The sequence below is a fragment of the Mesocricetus auratus genome, unplaced genomic scaffold (genome assembly GCF_017639785.1).
Source record: "Mesocricetus auratus isolate SY011 unplaced genomic scaffold, BCM_Maur_2.0 Super-Scaffold_100013, whole genome shotgun sequence".
NCBI classification, from domain to species: Eukaryota; Metazoa; Chordata; class Mammalia; order Rodentia; family Cricetidae; genus Mesocricetus; species Mesocricetus auratus.
Window position 1 is genome coordinate 25,224,870 of NW_024429196.1, and position 16,912 is coordinate 25,241,781.

Genomic DNA, 16,912 nt, shown 5'->3' on the forward strand with positions numbered 1-16,912 from the left:
TCAGGAACACTTTTAAATGGGACTTGAGCCGGGCGGTGGTGGCACCAGGAGGATCTCTGTGAGTTCGAGACCAGCCTGGTCTACAAGAGCTAGTTTCAGGACAGTCTCCAAAGCCACAGAGAAACCCTGTCTTGAAAAAAAATGGGACTTGAATTTCAGAAGTACTTTTTTTTTTTGACATGGTACTGTGACTTTTGTCAGGTCCCAATTTGAAACCATCCAGCTTGACTAAGTAGTTACTAATCTGTTTGGTTTTCATTTAACACCCCCCTTTCTCCATGTGCTCATTACTGTGGTTTATATTCAGCTTCTGATGATAGCTAACCATTTTTGTGAAGCCTAGAGCATAATAGGTATTAAAAGCTCAGGCCTTCTGATGCATCTGCTATTTGTTTTCCCTCCCTACTAATTAGTGGGTCCACATTCTCCTTTGTCTTGTTCCTAATGTATTTGTGAAATATTGTCTGGCTGCCCTTTGTTTCTCTTGCTGGTTGCATCTCATATTATGCTCTGGCTTCCCGGCTGCTGTTCCCATGTCCCGCATGCCTTATTCCCTTACCCTTGCCTTCAGTACTGTGCCCTCATTTTCCCTTTGCATGTCATTTTATTCCAGCAGCTTAAAGTGCAGCGTGGGTTTTGCTCTCCATAGAATGACTAGCAGGGGGAAGGTTTGAGGACATGCTCCTAAGCATTGGGGGAATAGGAATATTTTGGCTCTTCTTGTGCTGGTATAAGAGAGTCCAGTATTTTTTGGGGGGGGGGAGGAGTCTATCTACACCTTCCCAATAGCCTGAGAAGCTTGTCCTGAAGCGAGGTCACAAGTAGTCTGGATATTCTAAGTTGTACTTGTGCCAGTCATACGTTCTGATGTCACTCTAAAATGTGATGATTCTCAATTAATCTATCGTGGTCACTGTTGGGTAAGATGCAGTAAAGTTTAGTAGCTCTGGTTTTGAAGAACAGAATGGAGTCCTCTCAGAGTGCTCATCACCTTTATTACTGCTGCGACTAAATGTTTGACAGAAAGCAGTTTGAAGGAGGAAGGGATTTTGTTGTTTTTGTTGTTAAATTGCCTTACTTGTTTCTGCTTTAACTTTCAACTTTAGGGTATATAATCCATCAAGGCAGGGAAGGCATGGCGGCAAGATAGTGGAGTGGTTCAGTAGAATTATAGCTGTAGTCAGGATGGAGAGAGAACAGGATGTGGGACTGCACTGAGAAACCTCAAAATCCACTGTTAGTGATCTATTTTGTTCAGCTAGATCTCAAGATCACTCCCAACTAGCGACTGAAAGGTCTAACACAGGAGTCTATGTAGTCAGTAATTGTGATGTATGTAGATTTATTAGGCTGGTAATAAATGGGTGTCTGAGGGCAGCCATATTCCTACACTGATGAACCATCCAGAGAATCTGAACTGCTCTAAATGAAACAACTTGTTTGCTTAGGACTGTGGGACCATTTCTGGTTCTTTGTGAATAGCTAGAAAGACAGCCTCTTTTACTCATCCTTGTCCTGTGTATCTCTTGAATGGTATTTTTTGGTTTAATGTAATTGAGGGCAGTTTTAACCAGGCCTGACTTACCATTCTTATTACTCTTTAAACCCAGAGCAAGCTTTGGGTTCTGGCTCAACTCAGCATCTGGGAGGTAGCCTATTTATAAGCAGAACACCCTGAAATTGTTCATCTCTGAGAAGGCCTTTGTGAGGAAAATGCGAACTGACAGGAACATCCTAGGCATTCTTTAATTTTCAGCACTTTGCTTTCATGGGATACATCTGTCAGAACTGTTTCTTTTTCTTTTTCTGCCACTAGTAAGTCAAATTAGCTGTTGACTTGTGAAGTTCCAAAGCTTCTGCAGTGTTAACCTAAATGGTAATAATATAGACACATCTTACATGCTATAAGAAATGCTGTCAGATAGGAAGCCATGGGTCATTTCAGTTCTGAATATTTGGATACATTCACTCTGTGCATTTGTATTACTGGCTTAGCTTAATATTAGGTGATGGTAATTTACATAAAAGATTTTCCCCAAGCATTCATATATCTGTATTGCAATTAGACTTCTGAGTTAAGGCTTTCAAAAAGCAGTTCTTTACAGAGCTCAGACCAAGGCCTCTTTTATGTACACACAAATCAGGCCCCCAGATAATCACAGAAAATGCCAATGATGATTATGAGGCTTTACAAATTTTTTGTTTTCTTGATAACTTCTGTTCTTAGCTTACTGTGTAGTCAAACCTAACAAATCCATGCTAGATTGACCCTGAATTGATATATTGGTGTTAAACTTCAGTTTACCCTATGTTGTTGTGTTATGTTATGTTATGTTATGTTATGTTATGTTATGTTATGTCTCTTATTCATCCCCTTCCTTACTTTTTTAGTATGAACTCCTGACAAATGTTTGTCTGTTTGGAAATTTTTGTGTTATTTATTCCTGTGCCCAGCACCTAGCAATAGATAGAACATCTGTATGTACAAACTTATTACTATCTTACAATGTGTGTTTGCATATGGGTTTGTATGTTTGTTTAAGTGTGGGTGCAAGCATACCATGGTGCACATATAGAGGTCAGAAGACAACATTTGATGTCAATCCTTAGCATCTACCTCATCTAGACATGGTCTCATGTTCACCTCAGCTTACATCAGGCTAACTGGCCTGTAAGCTTCTGGGGATTCTCTGTCTTCATCTCTGAACTTGTGGTGGGACCACTGTGATTACAGATGGCCATACTATGCATCAGGCCTTTATTTGGGTACTGGGGATAGGAATTCAAGTCTCCCATATGCAAATGCTTTCCTACAAAGCCATCTCCCTAACCCAAGAACTGATGTTTTAAATTGTCTTGCAGTTAAACTGTTTTCCTTCCCTTGCAGCCTGTATCACCCATTTGTTGGTCCTTAGAAGTGGCCTCCTGTTTTTCTAATATGAAGCCATTTATCTCTTACCATTTTGTGCTGCAGTGTACCTACTTTCATGTTCATTAGAAGAAAATAAATTCTAATATTAAGTGCAAACATTAGCTTCTTTCAGATTCTATGCATCAGCACTTAGTGCTTAATTAAAGATTTTACTGAATCTCCATTAGTGTCTTGCAGCCCAAGATAATAAGAGAGAATTTTTACTCCTGTAGTGTTGGTTTCCAAAGACAAAGCCACTAAATAAAAACAAAAAACCAAAAACCCCTAAATATAAACAAAAACAAACAATCAAAAAACCCACTAAATAAACCCATGAGCTATCCAGAGTGCTGAAGGATAACTTGTCTATCACTGTGTGACTAACCAGTAAGAGCAAACATGACTTCATACTATCTATTATATACATTATTCCCTATACCACCATTTCCTATTCAGTCAGCTACAAGGGTTAAAGAATGCTCAATATTTATATTAAGGTCTTTTTAGATCTAACACTGGGCCTGTAGAAAGCAAAGTGTAACACTCTCCTATGTACTCACAGTAGTCTCAATTAGAGCGGAGAGAAAGACAAAGAACAAGATGGTCCAGGGGAGGTAAGCACCACTGGAAGGGCGGTAAAAGAGAATGGGCTGGGTGCCATTCATTGCTTTGCAGCCACCTGGTCTCCTTGTGACATAAAGGAGATGCTATGCTTGCTTGAAATGTCCAAACAGTTGGGTGGGTTTCAAAGAGATGGTGGGTGGTTATGACATGGTTTGTTGCTTTTTCATTGGCAATGAAATCTGATGGTGCCAGTGAGGCCATTGTGTTCATACAAGAACCTGGCAAGCACAGGTGTGGGAGGCTGCAAAGCTGGAAACGGAAATGCCATTTTATGAAGGCTTTTCTAGCACATTAACCATATAATTCCTCAGCAGGATTGCTGGTTCTCTGCAGAATGCAAACATCTCCCACACAATTGCCATAGTGGGGTTGCTTTTGGAAAAGCTTCAGAGCTCTTTTTAAGTGAGCATCAAGGTGCCGTCTCTGAACCAGGCAGGACCACACTCTCACTGCTACTGCCTTTGCCTACATTTTGAACACTGTCCGTCTAAACTGCTTCCTCAAACCAAGCTAATTTTGTAAGACAACTTGACATTAACTCTGGCTGATGTCTTCTATGCACTTGACAAAGGCATCAAGGCTTCAAATATAAAATATGAGTTTGGGTGTCAGCCTGAACTCCAGGAGAGAGTCACATGTCAAAACATTGTATTTCCTGTTTCATTGGTTAAAGTGACCAGAGACAAGGTGGTACATAGTTGACAACCTTCCTGACCCAACTCCCTCCCTCCCTCCCTCCCTCCCTCCCTGCCTCCCTCCCTCCCTCCCTCCCTTCCTCCCTCCCTATCTCCCTTCCTCCCTCAGTCTGTCCTTCTTCATTTCCTCCCTGCTTTCTTCCTTCCTTTCATGTTTAAATTACACTACTTATTCTCCCCTCAAGCCCCAACATTTCCATGGGAGGTAAACATTGTAAGTGGATGAAAGTGTGAGCTCTGAGGTCAGACAGCCTGAGATTGGCTGGAAGCTGCTGCTGTTTCTAGCATATCAGGCCAGGTCTGCATTACACGTACTTAGAATGATGCCTTCTCACAGTGCGTGTAAGGGATCTAAATGAAATAAATGGCAGAGCAAACAGTCAATAAATGTCAGATATGATTATGCTGCTGGTCCTCCTTTCAAGGGGGGGAATATGCATTAATTTACTAGCGGTTGTCTCCATGATTATTCCAGTAGCTCCAATGTTCATCCCTGAATGAAGGCACGGTGGAAGATCATGTGGGTCTCTCCAAGCATGCAGATGCCAGCATTGTTGCAGAGATGAAGAGGAAAAGGAACGGTGACAGTCAGGGGAATGAATGTACCAGGTGGAGAGTGGGATAAAGGAGAGAGAGAAAGTGTTTTCAAGAGATAAACAATGTCTGCAAGAATTGGGAAGGGTCTCTTTGCCCTTCTGAATCCTAGGAGAGGTCTGGGTGTGGGTAGAAAACACAGTTCAGTGGAGATGACTTTTTTCTTCACTAAAAAAAGATGCTGAATGTTTATTTTCTGCCATCTTCTTTCTCCAGATCTATGGAAATAATTTACAGAAGACCCCCGAGAGTAATTAAGCTTACAGTTCCTTTGCCAGTAAAATGAGAAAAGCCAGCTCTCAGTAAATTCTGAATTCCACCATGGATGTTGCAAAAGCAGAACTAAAAACAGCTGCATTCTCTCTCTGCTGCCGAATCGACTATAATTTGCGCTGCTACCCTCACTCCTAGCACATAGCAATCAGTGCTCAGAAGTGCAGGGTTTTAAGATGATGAATGTTTTATTTCTTAAAATAAACATTAGCAATTTAGAAACACAGTTATGTATTTTACATTTATTTTTATATAGTAAAAATATATTGGAAACTTCCTTACTGTCAAAAATCCTTACACGCACTTGTCAAAAATATCAAGATGACAAGCAAGTATGGAATTCAGATTTAAATAATAGACTTCTGAGATACATTCATTCCATAAAACTTCTGATTGTTTGGCTTGCTCTGACCCAATGATGCAGATTCCCTATTCCTGCCTAAGTATTTTAAATCTGTTATATCTAATAGCTATGCATTCTGATTGTTAAGACTATACAAAAACATGAATATTTTGATTTCCTTTCTCCCTCCATCTCTACTTCTCCCCCCTACTCATTACTTCCCTTTCCCCCTTCCCTTATATCCTTCCTTCCTTTTTTTATTTGTTTCTGGTGGCATTTTACTGCCATGTATTCCAGTTTAGACTTAAACTTGCTATCCTTCTGCCTCAGCCTCCACAACACTGGAATTACAGGTGTGTACCACTGTGTCATTTACTTATGTAGCTTTAATAAAATACCATGATCCAATGCAACCTATATAATAGGGCTAGATTGCCATAATAATAGAGAGGGCATTGCTTCAGGAGCAGGAAGCTGAGTGGTCACATCTCAACCACACACAGGAATATGAGTGAGTGAACTAGAAAAGGGGATAAGAAGGCTTTATATTTTTCAGTATCCACTCCAGTAACTTATTCTCTCAAGCAATACTCAATGAACTTTTTCATACTCTCCGAAACAGCACAGTCAACTGGGGATCAAGTGTTCAAACACACAAGTTTATCTGAGACATTTCTCATTTAACCCACAACAACCTTCATGCCTAGATAATTTTACTTCTATAATCAAGCACATTCCTATTTCCTGATGAAACTCCTTGGAGAATGTGATTTATTCAGCTTGATAACTTGCCCACATACCTTTCCATGTCTGTACTATATTCACATGTTCTTGCCAGAGCTGTTATCATTGCTATCTATGCATCCCAAGACCTGTGGCTGTTAAGAGACACCATTATTTCATTGTGAAGCAGGATATTATCATGTTAGAATGCTTCTTCATTTTGGAGATGCACATAGAGGATAAGAACAATGAAATGGTGTTCTCTTCAGCACTTCTATACTGAAATTGGAACAATATAGAGATAGCATGGCTCCTGCACAAGGATGACACACAAATTTCTGAAGCAACCCAAATTTAACAAAAAAGAATCACACAATGTGAATCTCTGCACCCACATTTCCTAAGACAAAACCAGTATTGTGACTGATCAAAGTACAAAGAGTAGGTTGGGGAAATAGTTTGCCAGGTGATATGATGACCTGAGTTCAATCTCCATAACCCATGTAACAGCATGGTGGTTCAGTCTTATCATCTTGTTGTGTATGCAGAAACAGATAGATTATTGCCCTACTGATTGACTGAAAAGAGTCAGCAAGTTTCAGGCCAAGTGAGAGAAACATATTGTTCCAGAAAAGCAAACTGAGAGCAACCTAATGAACAACATCTAATTTTGACCTCTGACTTCTGTTCTCCACAAGCCTACACACACACACACACACACACACACACACACACACACACACACACACACACACAGGAAAGAGAGAGAGAGAGAGAGAGACAGAGAGACAGAGAGAATTCAAAGAAGTGATATGGAAAAAATAGGAGGCACAAGTCTCCTGTTTCTGCCAGCAAATCTTTCCTCCTTAGCTTGTCTACCACTGTGACCTTGAGGAATCCATGATTCTCTCTGAGCAACATCTTCCCTCCTTGCTTAGAGTGAAGTTCGCTGTAGTGATAATAACAGAGTATTCATTCGTGAGGCACAGTAGGACAGGAGGCTCAAAAGAATTCCTTGAATTCAAATCATCCATTTTATTTTACTTCTCCAAGGTCATTTGTACCAGATTGAATCACATTTTCTTTTCCTAATTATTAAATATAAATGCTCAACTATAATGTGTAAGCATTTGGAAAGTATGATGGCAGAGATTCAGGTGTTAAATGAATGACCTTTATTAAAAACAATGAAGACAACAATGACATCACCTCAATGGAGGATTAAAGGGGTTTTCATACTTATCATAGCTGCCTGTTTCATGAATCCTCTCAAGTAGTGGATGCCAGCATCATTGTTTGTCTATAATCAACTGTGAGAGTTTGTAACAATGCTTATAAAATAAAATTGTATGCCACTGTAGAGTTTCCATACCTATAGACGGCCTAGGGGAGGAGAAGGGGCCACTTTCCTCCTCTGTCCTTAATCACATTTTTATTTGTTTATTTATTTTGTTTTTTTACCATCCTTGGTTTTCCTTTTTCTTTTGTATTTTCAGATCTCTTTTAAAGTTAAATGCTATAGGCAAAGCAGTTTGGTTCTTGGTGCTATTATGCATTTACATAACCTGTTATATAATTCCTCATTTGTCATAAATGTTAATTAGCTGTGCTTTGCAAGTCACACAGAGGTTATTCCGATTTTGCTGATGAGGAAATTGAGGGTAAGATTGATTGGGAGCAACAATTTGAATCATACCACATAGTGACCCCATAGCATTTCAGGAGTTGGCAGCCATGCTCTGGGTTATACAGTTTTGGGGTTAATTGACATATTTAGTCATTTATAATTGGTTTCTTTGAAGAAAGAACTGGGAAACATGTTCCAATGCCCTTCTCTCCTACTATTTCCAACCATATTAGAACCTCCCTTGGTGGAGATCCACAGCCTTACCCTCCTCCCTCCTGGGTCTCACCTTGTCTCTCTATGTTGATTGTTTGTTGTATGTAGTATATATAATTGTTAGTGAGGGTGTCTGTGCACATATGTGAGTAGGTGTGTATGCAAATGTATGTCATGTGGAAGCCCGAGGTTTACAGTAGATGTCTTTTCTAGATGCCATCCACCTTCCATGGTTAATTTTTGAGACAGGGTCTCTCAGTAAACGTAAAGTTCATCAATTCAGCTGGACTTTGGACTTATGGGTTTCACAAATGTGCCTGCCTTATTTCTCAACACTGAGATTCCAGGCACAGCAGCACACTCTTTGCTTTACCTACACTTTCTTGAACAGGACGTGTCCTCAACTTGATCATGTTCCTTTTTGAGCTGGTTACTTCCTGAGCTAGTATGTTCCTAAGAGCAGGGCCATGTCTGTTATTTTCCAGTATCTTCTGCTTCACTTCAGTTATTCAGAGCCTGAGATGCTCTCAGTAGCTATCATTTATATAGAAAAGGATATTTATTCTGGGGAGATTGATCAGTCAGTAAAGTGCTTGCTTTGCAAATATGAGGACATTAGTTAGGTCCTTAGGACCCAGATTAAAATAAATAAAGAAATAGATTGTTAGAGCCCTTTCCCTAGGTTGGAATGTCATGCTCAGTGACAGTAAGACCATGATATTTTCCTGGTATATGAGCTAGCTTGTTGGAGACCACTCCCCATGGTCGAATGCCCTGCTCAATCACAATGCATGGGAGAGGGGCCTAGCCCTGCCCTAATTTATTGTGGCAGACTGTGTTGACTCCACTTTGGAGCCCTTACCTATGAGGAGTGGACTGAGGATGAGCTAGGAAGAAGTTGAGGGGGGTGGGAGGAGCCAAGGGTGCAGGGGGGAGGGATGCGAGGGAGAACTGTGGTTGGAATGTAAAATGAAGCCAAATACAAAAATATTAAAGAGAAAGAAAGAAAGAAGGAAGGAAGGAAACCATGGTATAGTTGCAGATGCTTATAACCCTGGTCCTTGGAGTAGAGAAAGGCAGATTTCTGAGGCTTGTTGATGAGCACAAGTCCATGCATCAAAACAAAGCAAAATTGAATGTGGTTGACACCTTAATTTGTACATTTGGCCTCATGTGTAGACACACCTGTGTGACCTGAACACATATGCTGGAGTGCACACACACACACACACACACACACACACACACACACACACACCCCACACACACACACACACTCACTCACTCATCAACACATATCCTTGACTGATAGTTGGCCCAGTGGCTTCTCAGTCATCAATAGGTAAGCTGTGAACTTGCCCATTTTGAGAACAAATTCTATGAATGTATCATGGATGACTAACTTAGTCTAAGTTCAATTCTTTCTGGAAACTTCCCCATTTCCATTTCTCTGAGCTGAGTTACCTATCTCATGCTAGAACACATGAAATTTAAAACTTTATTTTTACATATATTCCATGAGGATACCAGGATAATATCTTCTGAAACCCTCCGAATTCTGTGTGCTTAACAAAGAATATGAATAAACTTGTCAGCAATCCATCAGGAATAGATAGCTCAAGGGTGTTTGCATAGGCAATATCTAATGGGAGAACTACTTACAAGAGAAGAAATCTAGATTTAGTCCAAATATATTACTTTTGTCCCTTCTTTGGAGTCAATGTAGAGTACAGTGAGTGGGGCCTACAGCAAAGTGGATTCTGAGAGCTCATATTTTTAAACAGTAAGTCTTTACATCAAGCGGGTGGGTGCATAGACTTATTGTCATCTTAGATGTTCTTTTCAGTAATTTGTAGTTCTATTGTGTACAGACAGCTTTGCTAAAGATATGTTGAAGCTACATGATATTATAACATGTACCTTTTTATTATTTTTTCTTTTTTCTTATAATTTATAATGGGTAAAGAAGGATTTTTTTTTCAGTTGATCAAAGTAGTTACTCCTATGGATTGATAGACTCTTGTAGATGTCTTAGAATTGAATGCAAAAGAAGGGAGGTGGGAGAGGTAGCCTAGTCTTTAAAAAGGTATGCCATGTAAGAATGACTGGATTTTGTGGAAAAACTGGATAAGCCATGTGCACCTATTTTCCTGGTGTTAGGGAAGTAGTCATAGGAGGATTCCTGTGGCTTTCTGACCTGATAGTCTGGTAGAACTAGCAAGTTTTAGGTTCAATGAGAGACCCTGTCTCAAAAGAAAGGGTGGCTTTCAGTTAAAGAATACTCCAGAAATTGACCTTTGGTCCACATGTGCACAATTATGTATGCATGAAGCCCATACATGGATATATATATGTATATATATATATATATATATGAAGAAAAATTAAGGAAGTCTACCAATCCAGGAAGATTACCACATCAAGAAAAAACTGCTATCCTCTCACCAAATCTGACCCAATGGCAGCTGATGGAAGGCTGATCTGTGGTGTCCCTTGTCTCTTGTTCTTGGATTATTAGATTAAATATGGTATGGCCTCTTTAGCTTGTGACCAAATTCAAGAGAAAAAATTTCAAATCATACCACACTAGACCAAAATACATCCCAAAACAACAACTCAAATACCTCCAAGGCCTTATTCACTGTTATAAGAATTTGATCCAGTAGCCTGGCTTGAATTGTTTAATTACTCTGGTTATTACCATCACATGTAACTCAGAACAGTAAAGGAACAAATACCTTCACACTGTTAGATGAATCACTGAATTGAAGGATCTGATGTCAGGCCACAGGAAGCTAATGGTGAAGGAGTAGGCGAAACCATCTTAAGGGTATTTCTTTTTAAGCCTGGGATGCTGGCCAGAGTGTTGTGTTGGTATGACCACCAGTTACGACTAATTGAAGAATTTCAATCTTCTAATGCTAAACTGAAGAGGTGACAGTGTTGGACAGGATGAGAGGAATACCCCAAAGAGCAGAAACAAAATGACTAATGGATCCTGTTAGAAATTCCTAAAGGTGCCGGGCGGTAGTGGCTCACACCTTTAATCCCAGCACTCGGGAGGCAGAGGCAGGTGGATCTCTGTGAGTTCGAGGCCGGGCTGGTCTGACAGCCTCCAAAACAATACAGAGAAACCCTGTCTCGTAAAACCAAAATAAATAAATAGATTCCTAAAGGTATCCATACTGGACATACTTGAATGGTCAAAGTCTTGTGCTAACTTGCAGTGGTACTTAGCACATGGATCACATGTTTCTGTTGTTAAGGTACAGAACTTTTGATATTTGGCATTATACATTCCAATTTGTCACCCTAAGTGTCATCAGCAGCAGAAGTATTTTAGAGTTCTCTCTTCAGACAGACAGTGAGGCAGAACAACTTTTGATCACAGAAAATTCTCAAGTTCCATGTTGCACTTATACCATGGAGTAAGGTACTGATCAGGTCCTAATTTTTAAATTTATTTTTAAGGTAAAATGAGAGTACTTTTTCCTGGTTTCTGTGGTGCTTTGGGAAAATTTTGACTGTGACATCCTGGCTATGATTCATTTCAACAAATGCTACTGAAGACCAGACATTCTTCAGGAGAAAATGGCGATGTAGTCCTGCATACTAAATTGTTTTCATGCACTAGAAAAGGAGGATCTGTGAATGCAAATCATGGGTCCCCATAAAGTCAGCAAGGAGACTAATGAGTCTTACCATGGGTTCTATTGTGCATTGTCAACTATGATGGGTGGTTTTCTTAGATTTACTCACGGTTCTTACAAGCTTTAGGGAATGTAATATTATCATCCATATTTTACAGTTAAGGAAACCGAGGGACAGACAGAGTGAAATAGCCTATCTGAGGTTTCATGGCAGGGCCAGCATTTAGCTATGGTAGGAAATGGATATGGGGGACAGCTGCAGAGGTGGCATTGATATTGGCCAAACTTTCTGCCCCTCTGACAAAGACTCCTTCTTCTTCAAATGTTGAATTTATCCTCTTAGCCTGTTCTTTTCCTATTGAACTTTTTCTCCCTTGTGGTTTATTCTACAAATGACACTGAAGTGTGTGTGTGTGTGTGTGTGTGTGTGTGTTATAAATTGAAATTAAGCAGAACACATGACCTAGGTCCCAACCCTTGTGTAATTCAGACCCTAAAGCAGATTGGCACAAAGGTCTGTGAACTCCCTGCATTCTGCTTCAGCCACTTCTTAAAGCTCCTCTCCTGGCTTGCCCCGTGTTTACTGGCCTTTCTCTTCACAGAACACCCCAGGCTCTTCTGCATTCAGATACTTTGTGCGTGTACTTTCTTTCCTCCTCATGCTCTTATGCTGACTATGTGCACAGTGTCCTTCCTTTTTCATTCAGATTTCTGCTCTGACACCCTCTGTTTTGACTTCCTCTACAGTGGAGGACCTCACCTTATCCCTCTCCATCCCCTCTCCACTTTCTGTTCCTTGGCACTTGGCATTATCATACAATTCATTATTGTGTGTATGTTCACTATTATTGCCACATTATTGCTGCTAGAATGAATACTTCATGAGACCAGGAGGTTGAACTCATTTTATGTATTGTCCATAATCCCAGTGGCAAGACCAAGTCTTGAAACACTGTCAGCATCATTATGTATGTGGTAAATGAGTAAATGAATAAATGAACATATTTAATGAAATATCACCTAGGATGAAGATGGATGTCTTAGTAAGGTAAAACATAAGTGCAAAATATGTTGGTCTATTTTCCCCAGCACTATCTCCAACTCTCATCACTACCTTCTTCTGTCTTTGATGTGCCTCTCTACTTTCTTACACACACAGAGATGGGAGAGTTAATTCCACACATGAGAGTAATTCCACACATATGGGAATGTCTTTCTCAATCTTGCTTATGTTGCTTCACATAATGATCTTTAGTTCCAGTCATTTTCTGCAAATGTCAGGATTTCATATGAATAAAATCACTGTGTATTGAAAGGTAGAATAATGTACTCTAGAGATAGAACTCATACCTGACTCTGCTCACATGACCAAGAACCTTTGACTAGATAGACCATTAGCTCAGGAGAAAATCAAGTACTGCTGTTCCTTGAAGGGATCATATCAATAAAATCACTCCCAAAGACATTCTGCTACACCCATAGATCAGTGTTTTGCCCAGCTACCATCAGATAAACTTCCTCTTGCAGTTGTTGGGAGTAAATTCAGACAATCTTCCCTCGGGTCTAAGGGACCTATACAGAAGAGTGAGTGAAAAGCATGTAGGAACCAAAGGGGGGTAGATGACACCAAGGAAACTGTCTTCTAGACACAACAGGACTGGTGCACATATGAACTAAGACTGTGGCAGCATGCACAGGGCCTGTACAGGTTCAATTTACAAAGGGTCCCAGTGCTGAAAGGGGAAAGCAGACACAAGCTCCCAACCCTAAGAATCTATCTCCAATTGGCATCTACTTGCAGAAGAAAAAACAGTTTTCTCCAATGGAGTCTTTCTAGATGTATTAGCCACACTTAAGGGCAGGCCCCATGCCCAGCAGTAGATGGCCAACACAAAATGAACTCTGTGGTCCTCTTGTAGACTTTTATCTGTCTCATATTTCTTTGTTAGGGCATTTTTTTGTCTTAGTGGGCTTTGGCTTGTATATTATGGTTTCTGATTTTGTGTTTTATATGAGTTATAATTTTGTGTATGCATGTGTTTGATTTTTCATCTCATTTTAAAATCTGGTTTGGGTTTGTTTGTTATGTTTTCTAAAGAGAGATAGAAAGGGAGTGGAGTGGATGGGGGTGGAGAGAATCTGGGAGGAGTTAAGGGAGGGGAAATTGTAATAAAATATATGAAAACTCATTTTTTAAAAATATGTGGACTAATGAATGGAATAGATAGTTTTCAAGAGAAGACATACAAAAGGATAACAAATATTTGAAAAGGTGTTCAAAACCCTCAGCCACCACACAAATGCAAGCTCAAATCACATTGGGATGCCATCTCTCCACAGTATCAATGGTTATAATCAGGGATATGAATTACAATAAATGCTGATGAGGAAGTGGGGAAGAAGGGAAACCATTACTGGGGATGTAAATTATTCCAGGCACCATATATATGCCTAAAAAGTGAGGTGAGTATCATTTCTTACCCAGAAAATGGGGTGGGTGCTACAGGTAGGTACTATAACGCACAGCCATAGACAGACTGAGAAGCAGAAGACTCACCAAACACACAACAAATTCACTACAGACATCAGACCTTGTTTTCACAAATCAATTTCACTGTCAAGAATGATGCTGGGATTCCAGTGTATCCTCCACCTCCTTTCTGTGCTTAGTAATGGCAATTACTAAGAATTTTAAAGTCACCTTGGAGCTGTTTTGCTTTTGTTAGTTTGTTTTCATGTGAAATAGGACTATAGGTTTCCAAGATTGTAACAAAGTGTCACTTGAGGCTTTGTAGGATTTGGCTAACAAGAAAAGTGCCCAAGTGTGGCAATAGAGTCCCTGCTTCTTCCCTAGGTTTCAGGTTCCTTCTGGAGCAGTCTAGGCATTATCTGTAGTATAACATTATCTGGGTCCACATGAACTGCCTTCACAAAAACACAATAGGCTGAATGACTTATAAATGAGGGATACTTACATGTGAGAGCTTTTGAGTCTGGCTGGCCTAGTCTCATGTTGGTAGACTCAGTGTCTGGGGGAGGATCTTATTCGTGGCTTTAGGTGGCCATAATCTCACTGTATCTTTTATCTATAGAGGGGTAAATTAGTGGCCTGGGGTTCCTTTACAAAAATTTCATTCATGAGGATTTTATTCTTCCAAGTTAATCATCTTCCCTAAACCCCCACCTCCTAAGAACATCACTCTGGGAATTAGGATTTTAGGATTTTCACAGCTGCTTGGGGGACACATAAACATTCTGTCACAAATGTCACAAGGAAGCATGACAGAATGAGGACGGTTTACTCAAGAAGAAAAAATACTATCCCATCCCTTACATCTCATTACAGCCACTGCCTGATTCTTCCAGTGCGTGACATTATTTGTGAAAGGGAAATCAAGCATACAGGAAAAACAGTGGAAAATCAAATTAAACAGATCCTCAAGTACTTGAGAGTAGCTTATTCTGAAAAAAAATACATGTTTTTCAGTAAAGTATGGTGTAGGTTTCCCAACCATGTAGTCACCTTGGGAGTCAAGACATTTGATCATTATTGTTTCATTAACTGAAAATACATATGAATGCTTCTTTTAAGAAATAAAGTGAGAGAATTATTGAGAATATAAACCACGAGGCACAGACGCCTCCAATATGTGGAATCAACATTCCCCCCTACTACAGATTATTGGATGGCTTCCTTAATAATTCCTAATTGGAGTCTTGGTTCAGATAAACCCGACAGTCCATTTAAGATGGCTTGGGTGGCTCAAGAGCATGCTGAGACTCTCTGATCTAGGTTGTTTGGCTTAAGGATTTGAGAAAGCAAATAGAAGCAGCTGCACTAAGGATTTTGTGCAATTAGGTTCATGCAGATTCTGGAAGTTGCTTATTAGGTCTGTCACTTTCAATCCATCTGGTATTTTCGTGTTTAAGTCGAATTGTGGGTTGCTCAGTGGGGTCAGTGGTTTTCCTTTTACCTGCTAGACAGCATTGTGCAACTGTGAAGGCTTATCTGCTGGAGGCAGGATGCACAATTTGGCTGCTTACTGCAAGGCACATGCATTTCTGATTTGACTGTGTGAGACAGCTCAGACACCTCCCAGGAAGGAGTTCCAGTTTGGACCAGTTTAAGACTTAGATATTATTCCCAGAGTGTTCTGAGCTTATTCGTTTTTAGTTTTGCAAATGTTCTTTCTCTGATCCTTTGTGTGATGCACAAAGCCCAAAGCAAATGTTGTGAAAAATGGGCTCATCCACATCACAGCATCATCTGTGTAATGCGGATTCAGACTCTGGAGTCAATTAGATACAATCCCTGGAACATGGCCTGACCCTTCTATACTTCTGCTAAATTGGGGGATTCTCAATATCAAAGATGAGATTTCCTAGAATGTGTTAATTGGTGTATGTTCTCCCTCCTAACTTTCTCCCCAATGTCTATTTTTATAATGCCAGCCTTTATTTGGACAGAGGAAGCTTGAATACAAAGACATTCAGAAGAATTCTCTATGAGTACTGCATCCCTTCCTTTCCAAGACTAGTTCATTTCCCACCTAGATGACGTATAAGTTCTCAGTTTCCAGTGCCATTTTGGACTGTACATCTTTGATAATTTTGTAGCTCCTTTCTCAGTATCTGTGAGATAATAGGGGACTAGACTAAGGCACACCTTGCCATCTGGACTACACTGTGCTGAAAGTGTCTAACCCTCTGATGTTTTGTCTGTTTTCTGTGCCTGTGCCCTTGGCTTCTTGCGATTCTGAGAGTAAGCTTTCCAGAAGGTGTGAATGAGCTTAAGCTGGAGTCCATTGGCTTTCCTTAGCTTGTTTCATTTGCTTTATGTCTTTTATACTTATGAGTTTAAATTTCCTCAAATGTGACGAACAGGGGCCACTGGGTTTCTTATGATGTATTCTAAAACAGCATCATGACAGAGACAGGGATTGATCCAAGAAGATGAAATGACTGTCTATTCTCTTTCATCTTGGCCGTGAGGAGGTAGATCCTGCAAACACACGAGGTCCAGCCAGTACATTTTGTTAAATGGTTCCTGTTTATGTCATCGTTACAGGGCTGGGTATAATAGGAATGGAAGTGGAGGAAGAAACTCTTTTACCAAGAGCAATGTTGTTTGAAAGGGAAGGAGAATTCTGTGAAACTGGTGGACTATTGGTGAAAATCTGGTACATAGCTTGCTTCTCCAAATTTAGTTTTCCCTGAAGGAAAGCTAAATTTGCTGTAGAATCAGGAAGTGACAATTGA

General features: G+C 40.1%; 1 protein-coding gene and 1 non-coding gene across 5 annotated transcripts in view; one reads left to right on the forward strand and one right to left on the reverse strand.

Moving 5' to 3' along the window:
• Window positions 1-16,912, reverse strand: part of Celf2 (CUGBP Elav-like family member 2) — an 826,625-nt gene that overhangs the window by 773,650 nt on the left and 36,063 nt on the right. The window lies entirely within an intron of this gene.
• On the forward strand, window positions 6,420-6,521 carry LOC121143837. Its single transcript, XR_005881152.1, has one exon. It is a non-coding gene; the product is annotated as a U6 spliceosomal RNA (small nuclear RNA).